This window comes from Oryctolagus cuniculus, chromosome 12 (genome assembly GCF_051225735.1).
Source record: "Oryctolagus cuniculus isolate XC-2025 breed Fujian yellow rabbit chromosome 12, ASM5122573v1, whole genome shotgun sequence".
Lineage (NCBI taxonomy): Eukaryota > Metazoa > Chordata > Mammalia > Lagomorpha > Leporidae > Oryctolagus > Oryctolagus cuniculus.
In genome coordinates this window covers 111,827,822-111,846,530 of record NC_142878.1, presented here as the reverse complement: position 1 = coordinate 111,846,530, position 18,709 = coordinate 111,827,822, and the positions used below count along the sequence as shown (strand labels likewise).

Genomic DNA, 18,709 nt, shown 5'->3' with positions numbered 1-18,709 from the left:
GCACCCTTTAATTCCTGCCACTCATAAGGGAGACCTGGATGGAGTTCTGGGCTGGAAGCATGAGTCTGACCCAGCCCTGGCTGTTGTGGGCGTTTGGAGAGTAAACCAATAGACAGGGGCTCATTCTCTTTCTCTTTCTCTTTCTCCCTCTCTGTGTTGCACTGCCTGTCAAATAGATAAATAAAAGAAGTATTTACGAATCTCTGTCTCTGCCAAGATTCTTTAAGAAAAAAAAAAAAAAAAGAAAGTACAGTTAAACCCAGAAACTGGCTAAGCGGCTGTGGGAGGCACATGTGTGGGTTCAGGACTGGGGGCCGTGCCAGGCAGTGACAAGCACAGGAGCCGACTGCAGATCGGCAGCCTGGTCCAGCCGGGGCTCGGCAACCCCTCCTTACCATGCAGTGGGAAACACCAGCAGCGCCGCGTGTCCCTGTCGCGCCTCCAGCCATCACCCTTTTGCCTCAGGCGGAGGACAGCGGATTCTCCTCACAGTTTGTCCTGGAGTAGCGGGTGACTTTTGTTGATTCATTCATGTGTGTTTTGTCCTGATCTCCCACACTGAGAGTTCTTCTGCCTCTATTAACAGGGAAATATCGTTAAAATTAGGACACTGCTAGCCTCGCGCCCCAGACGCCTCTTTCTGACACTGAGCTTCTCAAACTAAGAGGGTCTCTTTGTTTTCCCTCAGTTTGGTGCAGAATCCAGGAGATGGCTTATTTTAGGTTTGGAAAGCATCCACGCGAAATTCTTTTCCTGCACTGAGCTGAGAGGATTCCAGCAGCAAAGCATAATGCAGTCAAAGCCGGAGTGCGTGGTTTCCCCACGATTTGCAGCGATGTAGACTGGAGTGGGTGAGTCACGGCGATGGACCTGGGAGGGGCTGCTGCCCACACTGCCATAAATTCTGCTGCCGCATCTCCCTGGCACGGCTGTGCTTTACCAGTTTTAGAAACAAAGAATGCGGTGCAGTTGCTCCCACTTTTCTGTGATGCCTTAGGTTGGGGTGAGAAAGTGCAGGACAGGTACTATGCGGGAGTTCCCATCCCTCTCAAATTCATCAACTCCCCCTCTCCCCCCAGAGGCCATTCTAACAAAAAAGGACCAGAATCTTTTAAATTTTATTTAAGGAACACAAACTCCATGCATTTCATATATACAAATTTAGGAACATAGCGATTCTTCCCATCGTACCTCCCTCTACTCTTTTTCCTCCTCTCTCTCCCATTCCCTTTCTTATTTTTTGCAAAGACCTATTTTCAGTGAACTTTATAAAAGAGTAACCCTTTACTAAGTAGAGGGATCAATAAATAGGAGGAAGAAAAATGTAAAAACAACAACAAAAAGCATTGTTCCTCAACAGTCAAGACAAGGGCTGTTCAAAATCATTATGTCATAAAATGTCAATTTCACTCCTATAGATTACCTTTTAGATTCCCTGTTAGTTATCACAGGTCAGAAAGAACACGTGGTATTTGTCTTTTAGAGACTGACTTATTTCACTAAGTATAATAGTGTCTAGTGGCATCCATTTTTTTTGCAAATGACAGGATTTCATTTTTTACCACTGTATAGTATTCCATAATGTATATAAATGTATATAAACCATAATTTCTTTATCCAGTCTTCAGTTGATGAACATCTGGGTTGAATCCATATCTTAGCTATTTTAAATTAAGCTGCAATGAACAATGAATGGGGTACAAATAACTATTTCATATGCTGTTTTTTTTGGTTTGGGTAAATTCCCAGGAGTAGGATGGCTGGGTCACATGGTAGGTCTATATTCAGCTTTCTGTGGTATCTCCATGCTGTCTTCCACAGTGACTGCACCAGTTTACATTCCCACCAACAGTGGATTAGGACACCTTTTTCCCACATCCTTGCCAGCATTTGTTGTTTGTTGATTTCTGTATGAAAACCATTCTAATGGGGGTGAGGTGAAATCTCATTGTGGTTCTGATTTGCATTTCCCTGACAGCTAGTGATCCTGAGCATTTTTTCATGTGTCTGTTGGCCGTTTGGAGTTCCTCTTTTGAAAAATACCTGCTTAAGTCCTTTGCCCACTTGTTGTTGATTTTCTTGAGCTCTATATAGATTCTGGAAATTAATCCTTTACCAGTTGCATAGTTTGCAAATATTTTCTCCCATTCTATCAGTCACCTCTTAACTTTGCTGAGTGTTTCCTTTGCAGTGCAGAAGCTTCTCAGCTTGATGTAATCTCACTTGTGAATTTTGGCTTTGATTGCCTGTGCTTCTTGGGTCCTTTCCAAGAACTCTTTGCCTGTGCCAATGTCATGTAGGTTTTCCCCCAATGTTCCCCAGTAATTTTATGGTATCAGGTCATGGATTTAGGTCTTTGATCCATTTTGAGTGGATTTTTTGTAAGGTGTAAGGTAGGGGTCTTATTTCATACTTCAGCATGTGGAAATCCAGTTTTCCCAGCACCATTTGTTGAAGAGACTGTCTTTGCTCCAGGGATCGATTTTTGCTCCTTTGTCAAAGATAAGTTGGTTGTAGATTGTGTGGATTGATTTCTGGAATTTCTATTATGTTTCATGCGCCTATATATCTGTTTTGTGCCAGTACCAGGCTGTTTTGATTATAACTGTCCTGTAGTATGTCTTGAGATCTCCACAAGTCTCCACATTGTATTGGTATTGTATCACATTGGTATTGTGATGCCTCCAGCTTTGTTTTGTGGTTTAAGATTGCTTTAGCTATTTGGGGTCTCTTGGGTTTCCATATGCATTTTAGCATCATTTTTTTCTATATCTGAGAAGATTGTTGTTGGTATTTTGATTGGGATCACATTGAATCTATAATTGCTTTTGGTTTTATGGACATTTTGATGATATTCAAGAGAAGTTTTCCACTTCTCTATATCTTCTTCTATGTCTTTCTTTAATGTTTTGTGATTTTCATTGTAGAGATCTTTGACATCCTTGGTTAAATTAATTCTAAAGATTTTAATTCTTTTTGGAGCTATTGTGAATGGGACTGATCTTAAAAGTGCTTTCTTAGGGCTGACACTGTGGCACAGCAGGTTAATGCCCTGGCCTAAAGTGCCGGCATCCCATATAGGTGTTGGTTCAAGACCTGGCTGCTCCACTTCTAATCCAGCTCTCTGCTATGGACTGGGATAGCAGTAGAAGATAGTCCAAGTCCTTGGGCCTCTGCACCCGCATGGGAGACCCAGAAGAAGCTCCTGGCTCCTGGCTTCGGATGGGTGCAGCTCCGGTCGTTGCAGTGAATTGGGGAGTGAACCAGCAGATTGAAGACCTCTCTCTCTCTCTCTCTCTCTCTCTCTCTCTCTGCCTCTCCTCTCTGTGTAACTCTGACTTTCAAATAAATAAAATCTTTTAAAAAATGTGCTTTCTCAGCTGTGGAATTATTTGTGTATACAAAGGCTATTGATTTTTGTGTGTTTATTTTATATCCTGCAACTTTACCAAAGTCTTTTATGACTTCCAGTAGTCTCTTGTGGAGTCTTTTGGATCCCCTATATATAGAATAGTGTCTATATATAGAATCATGTCATCTGCAAATAAGGATAGTTTGACTTCCTCCTTCCCAATTTGTATCCATTTGATTTGTTTTTCTTGTCTAATGGCTCTGGCTAAAACATCCAGGACTATATTGAATAGCAGTGGTGAGAGTGGACATCTATGTCTGGTTCCAGATCTTAATGAGAATGCCACCAATTTTTCCCCATTCAGTAAGATTCTGGCTTTGGGTTTGTCATAGATTGCCTTGATTATGTTGAGGAATTTTCCTTCTATACCCAAATTGCTTAAGGTTTTCATCATGAAAGGAAGTTGTATTTTATCTAATGCTTCCTCTATATCTATTGAGGTAACCATATGGTTGTGTTCTTCAGTTTGTTAATGTGGTGTATCACAGTGATTGATTTACAAATGTTGAATCATCCCTGCATACCAGGGACAAATCCCACTTGGTCCTGGTGGATGATATTTCTGATGTGTTGTTGGATTTGAATGACTAGTATTTTGTTGAGGATTTTTGCATCTATGTTCATCATGGCAATTGGAAGGATCAGAATTTATGTAAAGATTTTTTTTAAACTGATGTAAGATCTGTGAAGGCAAAAACTGATTCTCAGTTTTATCCCAGGTTTGTTGATTGACTAAAGAAGCATTCATTTTGCTGCTGAGAGGTGAGTCTTGGAGAGAGTACTCAAAAGAAACTTCTAGAAGGTCTTGTTGTGGACCCAGTATTGGTATTTGGAATCCTGGGGGTGGTGTTGGAGTTTGGCTGTGATGTGATTTTGAGGTTCCCTTCTCAGTCCGAAAGGATGAAAAATTGCCAACAAGGAGATGTTGGCATAATTGGATAAAAGACTTTTAGGCCTGACCAGAATTGGAGGTACTGGTCACTCCCATTAGGGAGTGAGGAGTGGTCTGCATCTGAAACCGTGGAGCCCGAGGACAGAAAGACAGCCTTCCCACCAGAGACTCCAGGACCTGTGAGGGAAATGACTCTGGCTTAACACAGTTTATAAATTCAACAGGAGTTATTGTTTGAATGTTAATTACTTGATTGATTTGAAGGACAGAAAGGACGAGATAGAGACAGGAAGACAAAGCCTCCATCTTGTGGCTCACTCTCCAAAGCCCTACGACAGGCCAAAGCTGGGTGCTGGAAACTCAATCCGGAACTCCCGTGTGGGCGGCAGACACCCAAGCTGCCTTCCAGGGTCTGCTTTCCCAGGAAGTGATCCTGGAGCCAAGGGCTGGAGCTGGGACTGGATCCTCGGTATTCCAGGGTGGGGTGTGGGCGTCGTAACCACTAGGCCATATGCCCACCCTGACACATCATTTGAGGAAGATTGCTGGGGTGAGGATATTTAAGTGTGCACCTGCAGTTGGTCTTATTTCATCTAACATCACAGAGGTCCTGGTGGAGGAGGGAGATGAGGGTTATGACAAGGAGGGAAGGGGATTCCCCAGGATTCCAAATACCAATTCTGGGTCCACAGTAAGACCTTCTGGAATGTGGCTGCCTTTTCCCTGGGGAGTTTTTACCTGCTGGATGTCGGGAAATGCCTGCTACAGAGCAACCAGCCCTAGCACGTCATTCATCGTCTCGTTTCATGGGGTGGCCAGGTGGCTGCCAGCACATGGGTCCCAGGCAGGAGAGCTCACGTGGCTGCTGGTCGGCTCCTCGCTGGTCTGTCTGCTTCTCTGTGTGGCCAGCTGGGGCTCCTGCATGTGGCAGCACTAGGGCTGCCAGCACAGCGAGTGGACACGCCTCATGCTCAGGCACCTTTAAACCTCAACCTGTGACAGCTTTGCTGACGTCCCACAGGCCAAAGCAAGCCCCTTGGGTCAAGGAGCAGAGAGAGGGAGATTACACTTCGTCGCAAGAGACGAAGACTTTGGGACCGTTTTTATAATCCGCTATGGTAGACAGTGGAGTCAGGACAGGAATGAAGCATTAGGGTCCCCAGAGCTGTAGGGAAGGGGTGGGCCTCAAGGACTCCGTCCCTGACTGCGCATGCTTGTGGCTGCCTGGGGGTGTTTGCAGAGCAGCACCCCAAGCCACTGGGCCCGGCCAGGGCTCCTCTGTTCAAGGCTTGCTCTGGGCTTTGTTATCCCTGAGCCTACCATGTCTGTTGGGCTCTGATTGGAACTGCAGGTGGCATCTCAGGACAACCCCGGGAGCATCCGAGATGTCTGGGATCCTTCTGCCTTGAGGCTGGCTGGTGGGTGGGTGGGGACAGCCTCCTTGGGGAGTCTGCAACAACGCCTGCTGGGTCAAGTGGGAGACAGGACCTGCGCTTGCCTCCTCGGGGGCCAGGGAGTGCACGGAGTGGATGAGGCTTGCAGTGGCAGACAGATGAGTTGTCTGAACTGGGATCAAGAAAAGGGAGGATGTGAATGGGAAGCAATCGGAATGAGTAATGAACTGGGGAGGGCTGGCCAAGGAAAGGTCAAGGACACAGAAATGACAGGAAGAAGAAGTCAGAGTTTCTAGAAGCGGCTTTTTTTTTTTTTTTTTTTTTTTTAGCAGATTCCGGGCTCTGTGCTGGCACTAACCTGTTGGGTGAGTGTGGACAGATAGCCTCACTTAAGCGTCTCATTGACAACAGGAGGCATTTTGACTGGGTGAATTTTCTAAAATGTCCAGGGAGACTTGGAAAAGGGGAGGGACACACAGAGGAAGGGAATGTGTCAGGAGGACTCTCCTTCCCAGAGCACTGGAGCTCGGGCTGGGAGACTTGCCACCTCTAGAGCTTCGGCAAGGTCATAGGCGTCATTCATCCATTCATTCCACAGGCGGTAACAGAGCATCTACTGTGCGCCGGGAGCCGTGGACGGAGCACGCCGTGCTCTCCTGGCAGCCTGCTCCTGCCCTGTGCAGCTTGCAAGGGCTGCTGGGTTGGCTCCAAGGATGCTAGAACATCCACTCAGTTGGCCGACGGGGACTGCAGCTTCGGAGTTTAGTCTCCACTGAGGGGCGTGCGGCTGGGTTTGCCGGAGAAGGGGGCACCGCCCTGCTGAGGCAGCCCCGGGCAGAGATTGCATCAGCCAACTTCGCTGACCTTCTGTGCTTCATCTGCAGAACAACACAAAAAAGGCACGGACTGGATCATTGCCCTCCCAAACCCGGACGGCTGCCTGCGGTCCTTAGGGCTGTAGCTCAGCAACCCCATCTAGTGTCCCCGCAGCGCAGTAGAGGACGTCAGTGAACCACCACCGAAAGGAGAGGCCACCAGAGGCGGGGCACAGCTGAGGGCAGCTTCGACATTCCGGGACACCAGGAAGGGTTGATGGCCATTCCAGCCGACACTCAGCACCATGCCTGCCACGTGCCAGGCACGGTTCCAAGTGGGTGACCTTTAGTCCTCACCACTCCCTCCTGCTGCATGGATGAGGAAGGTGGCAGAGGCAGCACCCAGAGTCCACCCTGCCTTTCACAGTGCCTTCCTGTTCTAGCCGACAGGGGCAGGATGCTCACCGTGTGTCAGCCACTGTGCCAAGGGCGCTGCATTGTCCGCTGCACTCCGTCCTCTCCGCAAAAATGGAGTATAGAATCACAGTTTTGCGAATGGCTGGGCACAGCCCCAGAGAGACTAAGTAACCTGTCTAAGCTCACGGACCTCCTGAGGATGGCGCCCAGATTCAAGCTGCAGGACTCAGCCAGGGTGAAGGAGCAGGTGAAAAGACCACCCAGGCTGATGCTGTGTCCCTAGAATTTCTCCTCCTGCGTCCCTAAACGCCGTCGCTTTGTTCACTGAGGTCTGTACAGAGAAGGAAGATGCAGGCATCGAACACCAGACAAGTTAGTATTTTTTTGAGCTGTCCCCTGCAGAGCCAACTCCTGAATATTCCAGGCTTGTACATCCGATTAATGGGGGTCCAGGCTTGAATGCCCTTCCTTGGTTGCTCCTGCTTCTCGTTGTGGACCTGTTTTCCAGGTACACAATGAAGACATCAGTGCCACAGAAGGCTTACAAGCTCTTCCAGGGCCCCGTATCAGAGTCGCAACTATCATTTTTATGTAAATCCCTACCCAGACTACGTCTCCATGTCTTGCCATTCTGTCTTAAAACATATCTTTTCAAAATAAATTACTGTATTAATTAATCCACTGGTTCACTTCCCAAATGACCACAACAGCCAGGGTTGGGCCAGGTGGAAGCCAGGAGGCAGAACCCAGGCTAGCTCTCCCATGTGAGGGGCAGGGACCCAACCCCTTGCGTCTCCCAGGCTGTGTGTCAGTAGGAAGCTGGAATTGGGAGCAGAGCCAGGATTGCCACCCAGGCACTGTTACATGGGACGCAGGTGTCCCAGGCAGCACCTTCTGCACCAGACGCTGGCCCCTGCTGAGAAACATGCTGCCTTGGCTGTTCCAGTGTCCTCACAAACTCAGCACTCAGTGCTCATGAAGCAGATGCGTGTAAGCCCTTCCCATGTGCCAGGGAGAAATGGAGAATCCTCAGAGGCTAGAACAGCACATAGCACCCGGGGGGATCCGTGAAAGACAGTCCTGACTTGCAAGGTGTGCGGTGCCATGTGGGGAGATTGGCAAAGGAGACTGAATGTAGATCAGGCATTTGGAGCTCAGAGCGTCAGTGCTCAGAGGAGCTCAGACATGCCTGGGTGGCAGCAGTGACATTGACACCAGTCTTAAGGTAAGGGTAAGGAGAGGGTCAGGGTCTGGGTAAGTTTCTCAAACAACTGGCTTCTAAAATCAGAGTCGGCACCTTCCTCCCCAGACTGGCTCCTCCTCCTCTCTACTGATGGTAGACTCAGACTTTAAAATTCAATCATTGCTGGCTCTCTCCTTGGACACAAATCCGGGTCTAAATTGCTCCTCAGCATTCCAGTCGGCTCTTCCAATTCGGTGTCCCCTTCCTTTTCTGCCTTTGCCACTCCAGGTCAGTTGTTTATCTTCTCAAGGCAAGACTACTGCAGACACACAAATCTCAACCCTCTCAAGCCCTTTCCTTTCAATTCTTCCTTCAGCAACTCCAGAACCATTTGCCTCCTACACTTTCCTGCAAAAATCCAAAGCCCTGTGGCTAACGACCCACCTCCCCCGGGATCTCTCACAACTCCCTCCTTCCATCTAGCGAGACCACGATCCTGCTGACTCAAGCATCCTCGGCTTCGGACACCTTCATGCCCGAGCTGCCTTTTTCTGCATCTTCAGTTGCTTGTTTGTTTTGTTTTTTAAGCCCTGTCAGTGTCCTCTCTCTCCTTAATGGATCATTACAATTTTATCTGCTTTGTGAAAAACCACATATGCTATTGTTTGAACTCCTCATTTAGCATTTGTGTGCACTGCCTTCATCTTTTTTTTTTAAAGGGTTTATTTTATTTAGTTGAAAGGCAGAGTGACAGAGAGGGAGGGACAGACAGCAAGGGAGAGAGCTCTTCCATGTGCTGGTTCACTCTGCAGATAGCTCTGGGCCAGGCTGAAGCCAGGAGCCAGGAGCTTCCTCCAGGTCTCTCATAGAGGCAGCAGGGGCTCAAGCACTTGGGATATCTTCTACTGCTGCTTTACCAGGCACATTTGCAGGGAGCTGGGTCGGAAGTGGAGCAGCTGCGACATGGACCAGCGCCCAAAAGGGATGCCGGCGTCACAGGTGGTGGCTTTACCCACTATGCCAGCCCTGTGCTACCTCATCTTTCAACAACTCTATAAAGGTGTGATTTACACACAAGTGCAATGGACGTGTCAAAGGAACCATCATGACACGGAACCTTCTACACAGGCTCTCCCTGTGCCCCTTACCCCAGTCTTAAAGTTTCAATCTCCACTTTCTAGAGTTTTATACAAATAGAAATATAGACTAGGGGCCGACATTTTGGCACAGTGGGCTAAGCCGCCACCTGCAGAGCAGCTGCAAGGCATCTCATACGAGCACTGGCTCAAGTCCTGGTGCTGTACTTCCAGTCCTGCTCCCTGCCGATGGCCTGGGAAAAGCAGAAGATGGTCCAAGTGCCTGGGCCCTGGCACCCATGTGGGAGACCTGGATGGAGTTCTCTTATTTGAGTCTAGATTTTCTCAAAATTCACTGTGCTGCATTTTTCACTTTGCATTTTTTCAAAATTCATCTGTGCTGCTATATGTATATTTTGTTTTATTTATTTATTGCTAAGAGGATTTCATTGTTTGAATAAACTACAGTTTGCTTATCCATTTACCTGTTGGTGGGCATTTGCAATGTTTTCAGGTTTTGGCTCTTAGGAACATTTGGTAAGGCTTTGTATGGACGAATTTTTAAATTTCTCTTTAGTAAAAACCTTGGACTTGAATTGCTGGGCTAAAAGACATGGGCACGCGATGGACGTTTCCTAGACATTCTCCGCAGTAACTGTAACATTTTATATTCCATCAGCAATGTGTGGTCCCCTTCTGTCTCTAGTATTGTTATGTTTTTTTAAATCTTGTGTATCTTCTATTCTGTCAATGAATTTTTATTTCACTTTCCAATTATTCATTGCTAGGATATAGAAGTCAAAGTTAACTTTGTAACTTGACTTTGCTAACTCACTTATTGCTGTTCTTTTGTAGATTTCTCTGGGCACGATTATACAATCTTTAAAACAGACAACTGTATTTCATATCTCTTCCTTTAAGCACCCACAGATTTTCTTTCCCTTCTTTTTGCCCTGTGTGCCTTTGCTCCTCCAATGAGGATTGTCAGCTCCATGCTGACTCAACATGGACACCCTTGCCCTGTTCCTGATGCTGAGGAGAAAGCGTCACAGGGACCATGCACTATCAGTTACCTGTGCCTACTTCCTGGTGTCAGTTGTCACCTGGAGAGAATTCCTATCTTCTAAATTTGCTAGTAGGTTTTGTCATGATAGTTGTTCACTTTTGTCAGGTTTTCTGTCTTAATCTCATGAGATATGATTTCCCCCCTTTATTCTCTTAATGTGGTGAATTACATTGGTTTTCTTCAAGCTCAACCAATCTGGTATTGCTGAAATAAATGATACATGGACACAATTAATTATTATTTTTTTTGACAGGCAGAGTTAATGAGAGAGAGAGACAGAGAGAAAGGTCTTCCTTCCGTTGGTTCACCCCTCAAATGGCCGCCGCGGCCGGCGCTGCGCCGATCCAAAGCCAGGAGCCAGGTGCTTCTCCTGGTCTCCCATGGGGTGCAGAGCCCAAGCACTTGGGCCATCCTCCACTGCCTTCCTGGTCCACAGCAGAGAGCTGGACTGGGAGAGGAGCAACCAGGACAGAACCGGTGCCCCAACCGGGACTAGAACCTGGAGTGCCGGCACCGCAGGCGGAGGATTAGCCTAGTGAGCTGCGGTGCTGGCCACAATTCATTATTTTTATAACGTATAGTGGGATGTGCTTGCTGATTGTTAAGGATTTTCACTGCCGTGTTCAGAGGGACACGGGTCTGGGAGTTCTTACCTCACAGCGTCTCAGCCTTGCTTTGGTACCTGGGTAACAGTGAGCTCACGGCATGGGAAGTGCTCCTCTGTCCTTCGTTCTTGGAAGAGCCTGGCTGAGACTGGTAGTTTTCTTTTATGTTTTGTAGGACTTATAAGTCAGGTCTTCTGGGCCTGGAGTTTTCTTTGTTGGATGCAAATTCATTTTTAAAAGTAGATACCGGGCTGTTTTGAACTTGGTTCTTCTTGTGCCAGTTTTGGTAAGTACCTTCTCAAGTTTCCACTTGGTTCTCTCTCTCTCTCTCTCTCTCTCTCTCTCTCTCTCTCTCTCTCCAGTTTCTATTTCTCCAGAGATTTCCCATCTGTTCTTTCATTATTACTGTATGAGAGTAAACTAAAAAGTTTGCAGAAACACACATGATTAAAAGACTGCATGGATCTAATTTTTTTCCCACCAACATAAACTTATTTCTACAAACTCATATTTTTCTCCTTGAATGTGCTTCTAATAGTTGCTTGTCTGTTCTTGTCTGCCAGTTCTAATGTTCGGTTGTCTTGGGGGTGGGTTCTGTTGATTCCTTTTTGTCTTGATTCTTTCCAATTTCCTCACATGACTAATAGCTTCTAATTTTGTGCTGACTGTTTTGGAAGATGAATTCTGTTATCTTTTTTCCAAAGCAGTTGAGTTTTGCTTGAATTGCCAGTTAACCTGACTGGACTCAAAATCAACACCTGGTTTCCCCTGTGAGGGGTGGCAGCTGAGCACAAAGCTGCTTTGTGCCGGGCCCCTGAGGTCAGCGACTGTCAGATTTGGGGGACGGGTTTTCCCTCTGGCTTCCTGTCCACTGCTTGCCTCTGTTCACCTGGCAGCGAGAGTTCTCACCTGTCACTCCTCGCCAGTACTGCTGCAGCTTCGCAGACACCCATAACAAGTTTCGGCTGAACACACTCTACATTCATGCTCTTGATATGTTACTGTTTTCTTGACAAAAGTCCAGAGTGAGAGAGAGAGGGAGAAACAGAAAGAGAGAGCTTCCATTTGCTGGCTCGATCCCCAGACGACTGCAGTGGCCAGAGCTGGGCCAGGCTGAAAGCAGGACAGGACTCCACCCAGGTCTCCCATGTGGCCTGAGAACTTGGGCCATCTGCTGCTGCTTTCTCAGGTGCATTAGAAGGGAGCTGGATCAGAAGTGCAGTAGCTGGGACTGGAACCAGCACTCTGATACGAGATGCTGGCATCCCAAGTGGTGGCTTAGCCTGCTGTGGTCCTCCAGTTAGATTTCTTAGGAAGTAAACACTGGCAGATCATTAAGCCAGTCACAAGTACACATTATAAACAGAACCGGGCCTAGGATGAGATGGACATCAGGATCTGTTCTTACATCCTGCTCCAGCCCAGCTCTGGCTGACCTCTGCCCGTGCCATCTGTGGCCACGTCAGCCTTCTCACTGGGTGCACTAGCCCCTGCTGCACCTCTGCCCCTACAGTCTGGCTGGCTCCTCCGCAGGTCCTCCAGCTTGCCCAGGTCTGGGCTCCCAATCTCCCCAGAGGCACTTTCTGGTTAGCACGTCTGAAAGAGCTCCCCGCCGCCCCCAGTCATGCTCTCGCAACCTTAGCCTAGTCACTATCTGTATGAGCTGGAGTCTCATTATTTCAGAGTACCCAACAGGAGCTTCTCGGGAAGGGAAAGGTTTGTGTTAGCTTACGGTTTAGAGGTCAGAGTTCAAGATCAGGGAGCCCCGTGGGTCTGGCCTCTGGTGGAGACTGGCAGTGGAGGGTGTGTGCGGAGAGGCAGGCACAGAAACACTTGAGAAGCCCCTCCTCCCCTCACCTCTCCGTGGTCTCTCCTCACAAAGCCTCCATGACTCCATCCCTGGCTCCATCCCAGCAAACTAACCCAACCACTTCTGGAAGGTCAGGCTCACAACTTGTATGCATACTTTATTCACATTATTCCCTGCCTTAAATTTAAAATATACCCTTCAAATTAACTTGGACATGAAATTAACTTTGGAGAAAAATCACGTTGTTCTGTTATTTCAGCCTTAAGGGTAGAATTCACACAAGTTATTTCAACAGTGTGGAACTAACAAGAAGACACGGGAGGTGTAAAATGACATTTATTTTTATTCTCAATACAAGCAAGATCAGAGTTATAATAAGTTTCTCACCAACCCCTCTAACAGTTTATTTACTTGCTGATATAAATTGCGATGGCAGTTTTCCTGGTGAACAGCAGATGGGCAGCTAATCTTCATGGCATAATTATGTCCAGAAAAAACTGACACCCGCAGAGGGACATGGTAGAAACGTGATACCTTTGTGCATGATGACACAATTCCAACCTAAATTAATTAATCAATTCATGTGTTGCCCTAGCAACTGATGCAGGTAGAGTTCATTAACGAAGCAATCTGACCATGTGAAACTCTCTCTCTACACTGATTCTCTTCAAAACTGTCCATTGGAGCCATGGCTTCAAGAGACACTCATAGGACCAAGCCCTCAATCTCCTAGTGCTACAAATGAACACAGATAAATACTAACCCAGAAAATGAGCGGTCAAGGGTAAATGTCCCAGCTTCACTCCCGAATCATTCCTTGTATCATACTAGACCACCAATGATACCCTAACTAGTGAATGTCAAATAAGTCCCATAGGAATGCTGCCTCTGAGTTAAGCCTAGATAGTGGTGGTGGGTATGGGTAGAAGAGGCAGGCATTTGGCCTAGTGGTTTAGATGCCTGGTCCAAGTCTTGACTTTGTCTGATCCACCTTCCTGCTAATGCAGATCCTGGGAGGCAGCAGGTAATGGCTCAAATTAGTTGGGTCCCTGTCACCCGAGTGGGAAACCGTGATTAGGTTCCTGGCTCCTGGCTTCAGCCTGGCACATCCTCACACACTGTGATCATTTGGTGAGTGAACCATCAGATAAAAGTTCTCCAAGATCTGTCTATCTATCTGTCTGCCTTTAAAAGTAAAATGAAAAATAAGTACATTTAAAAAATTTGAAAAATTCAACACTTATGGGTAGTGTGGGCACATTCCATGGTGTCTGAGCTTGCTCCCATGTCTGACTTTTTTTTTTTTTATTTGACAGGTAGAGTTATAGACAGTGAGAGAGAGACAGAGAGAAAGGCCTTCCTTCCGTTGGTTCACTCCCCTAATGGCTGCTACAGCCGGCGCTGCATGGATCCGAAGCCAGGAGCCGGGTGCTTCCTCCCAGTCTCCCATGCAGGTGCAGGGACCCAAGCACTTGGGCCATCCTCAGCTGCCCTCCTGGGACACAGCAGAGAGCTGGACTGGAAGAGGGGCAACTGAGACTAGTACCCAGTGCCCCAACTGGGACTAGAACCTGGGGTGCTGGCGCCGCAGGCAGAGGATTAGCCAAGTGAGCCACGGTGCTGCCCCATGTCTGACTCTTGACTGCAACTTCCTGGTGATGTGGATTCCGGGAGGCAGCGGCATTGACTTAAGTAATTAGATTCCAGCCATGCATTGGAGACCTGGACTGAGTTCCTAGCTCTCAGCTTCAGCCAGGCCCAGCCTTTGTGGGCATCTGGGGGGTGATTCAGCAGATGAGAATTCCTTCTCTCTCAAATAAAAATTTTTCAAAAATTCAGTGCTTAACCTTGATCTGGAAACCTTCCTATTTCCACCAATAGGATAGAAAAAAGGTAAAGGTAGGGAAGACGGATCATCTTCATTATCTTGGCAGGCAGGCACATTTTTACTTTAGAGGTAGACAAAACATTGCTGACATTCAACCATCAAATTATCTAGAAGTGACAGATTTACAATAGCAAAGATATGTATGGGCACTGACAATCTGAATATCCATAGCGCATTGAAACATGTGATGTTGTGTTTTCCAACACGTCTCTTCTTTCTCCTGCAGCGCTCTGAAAGACATCTCTCTGCACACTCTTGATGTCGCATCCCCATCCGCGTCTGACTTTCTGGATGGAGCGTCTGAGAGGAAGGCCACTGCAGGGCACCCTGGCCTCCGTCCGTCTGTCTGGGCAGTCGTGCTCCACACACTTTCCCTTTGGCCTGAACACCTGAAAGACAATTTTTTTTTTTTTTTGACAGAGTTTGACAGTGAGAGAGAGAGACAGAGAGAAAGGTCTTCCTTTGCCGTTGGTTCACCCTCCAATGGCCGCCGCGGCCGGCACGCTGTGCTGATCCGAAGGCAGGAGCCAGGTGCTTCTCCTGGTCTCCCATGGGGTGCAGGGCCCAAGCACTTGGGCCATCCTCCACTGCACTCCCTGGCCACAGCAGAGAGCTGGCCTGGAAGAGGGGCAACCGGGACAGAATCCGGCGCCCCGACCGGGACTAGAACCCGGTGTGCCGGCGCCGCAAGGTAGAGGATTAGCCTAGTGAGCCGCGGCGCCAGCCCTGAAAGACAATTAACACAAGTAGCAAGTCAGGCCTGGCTTCTTAGGGATCTCCAGTCTACAAATGATCAGTCCCTTTGGTCCACCAGCCGACAAAGGCACTCGTGTCCTGGACAAGCTTTCAAAGAGACGTGCACTTTTCTGCACAGGGCCTCCGTCCAGCTCCTGAGCTGAACCGTGAGAGGTCACCAGCATGGCCTTGCATTACCTGTAGTCTCGAAATGTAAACCAGAGGAAAATTATAGCAAAGGGGAGCCTGCCTGAGAGGTTGATCTTTCAAAAGTTACAAGCAGGGGCCTGCGCTGTGGCAGCGGGTAAAGCCACCACCTGCAGTGCTGGCATCCCATGTGGGTGCCAGTTCAAGACCCAGCTATTCTACTTCCGATCCAGCTCTCTGCTATGGCCTGGGATAGCAGAAGATGGCCCAAGTCCTTGGGCCCCTGCACCCATGTGGGAGACCCAGAAGAAGCTCTTGGCTCCTGGCTTCGGATCAGCACAGCACCAGCCGTTGCAGCTATCTGGGGAGTGAACCAGCAGATGGAAGACCTCTCTCTCTCTCTCTCTCTCTCTCTCTCTCTCTGGCTATCTGTAACTCTCATTTTCAAATAAATAAATAAATCTTAAAAGTTACAAGCAGTAAGAGAGTACAGATAATATTTGTCAAAGTCACATTTATCAGTAAGGTTGGAACTGGATTCAGGCAAGTCGAATCTATAGACCGAGCTTTTTTTTTTATTTTTAAGATTTTATTTATTTATTTATTTGAGAGACAGTTACAGCTGGACAGAGGGAGAGGGAAAGGTCTTCCATCTGCTGGTTCACTTCCCAAATGGATGCAATGGCCAGAGCTGAGCGTCTCTGAAGCCAGGTCTCCCACATGGGTGCAGGGCCCAAGCATTTAGGTCATCTTCCAGTGCTTTCCCAGGCCCTGCAGAGAGCTGGACTGGGAGAAGAGCATCTGGGATGCCAGCGCCGCAGGCAGAGGCTTAGCTTCCTACGCCACAGCGCTGGCCCCTACACTGAGCTTTGTCTCGCTGTCCTTGAGTGCTCATAAAACATAAACCTGCTCAGGCAGATGTCTACAAGCTCTCTGCTTACAACTCGTTGCTCTAAATCAGCAGCTTCTAGCTGCTACTACTAGTATTGTTCCTGGATATCATGGCTGTAACAAGATTCTGGAGAACCTAATCATAAATCCTTTCTAACATATGGAAGATGGCTGTAATGAGATAATACGAGGGGCTTTAATACTCTCCTGAAGACAAGTACAGTGTGAACTGGGGATTTTGGTCTGCAGGGGAAGCTCTGGGGGTAGGAGGGAGCCAGAAGGAAGATTTGGACACTAAGAGGGTAACAAGACTGGGCACCTCGAGGAGAACGTGGAAGATGTCAGGAAAAGACGATCCGGAAAAGGCCTGGGGAGAGAGAGTACGAAGAGATGAAGACATGAAAATGGAGCGCGTGGCCACTTTACTTAAGGCCCCTGTTAGTGGCAGTTGCCTTCAGACTTTTGGAAAAACCATTTCAGCGGGCATCTCTGATTACTATACCATAGGCTGTGCATACCCAAGTTAAAGAAATTTTATTAAGAAATTTTGTGGGGGCCAGCGCTGTGGCACAGTGGGTTAGCACCCTGGCCTGAAGCACCTGCATCCCATATGGGCGTCGGTTCTAGTCCCGGCTGCTCCTCTTCCGATCCAGCTCTCTGCTATGGCCTGGGATAGCATTCTGGCCATTGCAGCCAACTGGGGAGTGAACCATCAGATGGAAGACCCCTCTCTCTCTCTCTCTGCCTCTCCTCTCGCTGTGTAACTCTTTCAATAAATAAATAAATCTTTAAGAAAAAAAAAGAAATTTTGTGAAGAGTTCCTTTGTAACATGAATCATTATATCTAAAATTATTTTGGTTTTAAATACAATTTTAAAAGGCTTATTTTTGTGTTCATAAAATTATGACCAATTTCCCCTAGCTACTTCCTAAACTACTTCTAAGAATAGATACGTCTTTCTCTACAAAGAGATATACAACTAATAAAATGGAGTTTTAGGAAATCAATTGGCATTTAAAAATAACTTTTCCCTTTATAATAGTAATACATTGTTTCACTGCAAAAAGTTTGCATCACACAGAGAAACAGAAACTAAAAATTTGTCATAATTTTGTAATCTATAACTAAAACTGTGTCTCACTGCATTTTTGCCCTTTTCTAAGTTTTTTTTTAAATTGGGACCATTCTATATTTTTTAAAAAAATTAATTTATTTGAAAGGCAGAGTTACAGAGAGGGAAAGACAGAAAGGTAGGGTGAGAGAAGGAGGGAGGGAGGGAGGCAGACAGACACACACACACATACACACACACACATGTTCCATCCACTGGTTTACTCCCAAATGGCTGCAACGGCCAGGGCTGGTCCAGGCCAGGCCAGCAGCCAGGAGGTTCATCTAGGTCTCCCATGTGGGTGCAGGGGTTCAAGCACTTGAGCCATTCTTTGATGCTTTCCCAGGAGCATTAGTAGGGAGCTGGATCAGAAATGGAGCAGCTGGCACTTGAACCAGTGCACACATGAGATGTGGTGTCGCAGGCGATGGCTGTACCCACTGCGCCACAGTGCCAGTCCCTATCAGTATGTTTTATAAGCTGGTTTCCCCTTAATACACCATGTTTCCATGCCATTAAGTATTCTACAGCACAGTTTTTGTGCCTGACAGCACTCTGTTGTACAGATGCGCTGTCATTTATGAAAATACTCCATGTACACACGTCTGGGTCATTTCTGATGGCCTCTTCAGATCACACCCTGGAAGCAGACTTTCTAGGTATGTGCTAATCTGCTCAAACATCCGTCGAAAGAAAATGTCCAGAATGATGAAGAGAGACAAAAAGAAAGTGGAAAGTATGAAAAGGTCATAAGAGACAAAGGGAATGAGATGAAAAAGTACATTGTGGTCCCAGAGGACAGAGAAGCAGCAAGGCAGAAACAGCGTCTGAACAACTAAGAGCTGGGGGTTTATCAAAATGAAGGGAGGGCACGGAGCTGCTTTACAAAAGCACCAAGAAGCCCTTACACTTCTCAAAATAAAAACAGGAAACCAAACCTATGTGTTTCATCATAGAACTGGAAAATGAAGAGGAAGAATTTAACAGGAAACAGAGGGAAAAGGTTCATTCTCTTCAAAGGGCAGCAATGCCTAAACCCTTAAGGATACAGAAAGACTGAAAGTAAAAGGAAAGGAAAAGATACGCTATGCAAAAATGAACCTAAGGAAGGCTCTTGTGGCTATATTAGCATCATGTACCTACTAACAAGCTGCAAAATATATAACACAAAAACTACTGGAACTGAGAATTTAAATATAAATGTAGGGGGCTGACACTGTGGCATAGTAGGCTAAGTCTCTGCCTGTGGCACCAGCATCCCGCATG

At 47.1% G+C, this 18,709-nt stretch overlaps 1 long non-coding RNA gene across 2 annotated transcripts; it reads left to right on the top strand.

Moving 5' to 3' along the window:
- The first annotated feature begins 276 nt into the window (after positions 1-276).
- On the top strand, positions 277-17,068 carry LOC149123238 (uncharacterized). 2 transcript variants are annotated; one of them, XR_016217668.1, is made up of 3 exons: positions 277-510; positions 689-851; positions 14,785-17,068. It is a non-coding gene; the product is annotated as an uncharacterized LOC149123238 (long non-coding RNA). The 2 variants fall into 2 exon arrangements; XR_016217667.1 differs by lacking the exon at positions 14,785-17,068 and adding an exon at positions 3,082-3,376.
- The last annotated feature ends 1,641 nt before the right edge of the window (positions 17,069-18,709 follow it).